We start from the raw sequence: 1,750 nt of genomic DNA on the forward strand, positions 1-1,750 counted from the left end.
GAAGGAAAAGGAGAAGGAGAAGGAGGAGAAGGAGAAGGAGAAGGAGAAGGAGAAGGAGAAAAAGAAGAAGAAGAAGGAGGAGCAGCTTTCCAAAAGCCACCTGCCTAGTCGTGTGTTCAGTTTCTCTGTTGCTGCAAGAAATGTTGTTCTCTTTTTTGTGTACTAGTGTTAAGCCGAAGTATCGTACTGTGACCTTTTGAAGGGACCCAGGCAAAACCGAAACAACGCGCCCATGGACTCTGCAAAGGGTTTGGGCGCAAACCCCCCCCCCCAAAAAAAAAGAAACTTGAGAGGGGTGGTCATGCATCGATCCTACTAGAGATTGGCAAGTCTAAATATTTGCATGGAAAGCTAAGGTTCGATCAGTAGGCCTCAATGAAAGAAATCTACAACGTGCCAAAATCGTGAATTTCTCCATTAGAACATTTTGCAATGCCAGTAAAGGAGTAAAATAAATGTTATTGTAATATTTCGGACAGAACAGTGGACATTGGCGTGGTAAGATAACCTTCTTTTCATGGGTGATCTCCAGTGATCACTTTCTAGTATCACTTTTGGTGACATTCTGATTAATATGGACACTTCCTTATTGCGTTTATTAATGATCGACATGTTTGTGGTGCACTCGTTCTGTTTGCCTCTCCCGGGCAGTCGCTGTTTAACTAGGACTTTCTCTTTCTCTTTCGCCCTCTAACCAATCAATTCAGTCTGGCCCCTGTACGGGCGGGTACTAAAATCAATTTGTCGTTTTAATTACGTGGAGAGGGAAAACACTTATTTTTTATATTGACCGCGAACACTCGTTAAAACAAAATTAATTGAAGTGGTCTTTACACCCCCATCGACACAATTTAGATAAGACGTGTTTCGACCCTACCTGTCAGAGTGAACCAGGGCCGAGAGAGAGAGAGAGAGAGAGAGAGAGAGAGAGAGAGAGAGAGAGAGAGAGAATATGTCTTGCATCGGGAACAAAAACTGCATTTCAAAATCAAGAAAAAAGATAAGAACTCGGAACATTTTTTTTAAATGAAAAAAGACAGTTTAAAACAACAACCAAAAAAGTAAAAAAAATAGAGCGACAGCTTTCTGTGAAGGTAAGGGCAATAGCGTACTACGAAACAAGGGCGGCTACCCTAAATTCACGCTGAAGGGAGGTAATTGATGGGATGCCCGGAAGGTCAAACGGGGTTAATGACAAGCGTCTGGCATCGATATCAATGACGCTGTAACAATCGATACTATAATCACTTTGAACCCGATCTAGGGGCTTTAGAGCTTTCTTCACGGCCCCCTTCCTTCCGGCCCAGGATCGGATACAAGGCAATTGAGGACGGCGATTTCTCCTAGTTTTCTGCGCCGTGTTTGTGTTGTAATTGTAAGGACATTGAGAGGAAGAATTTTTCTTTCTTGTGCGTCTTACGTAATGATTTGAAGTTTTGTTATCCCCCCTCCCCCCCAACCTTAAGCTTGTGCCATTGTTTTGTTTTGATTAGTTCTGTACTTTTAGAGAGCATTCAGGGCCTCTAGCTGTGTCTGAGCCCACCACTTTCAGTGTAAAACAGAAAGTCAACGTTAATTTTGTGAGTTCAGCGTCTTTCTCAATATTTCATTATCATTGCCGTCGTCGTCGTCCTCCTCCTCCTCCTCCTTCTCCCCTCCTCGCCCTCGGCCTTCTCCATCTCTTCTTCTTCTTCGCCATCCTCCTCCTCCTCCTCTTCCTCCTCTTCTTCTTCCTCATGTTCCTTTTCCT

Source organism: Aplysia californica, unplaced genomic scaffold (assembly GCF_000002075.1).
Source record: "Aplysia californica isolate F4 #8 unplaced genomic scaffold, AplCal3.0 scaffold00063, whole genome shotgun sequence".
Taxonomy (NCBI): Eukaryota; Metazoa; Mollusca; class Gastropoda; order Aplysiida; family Aplysiidae; genus Aplysia; species Aplysia californica.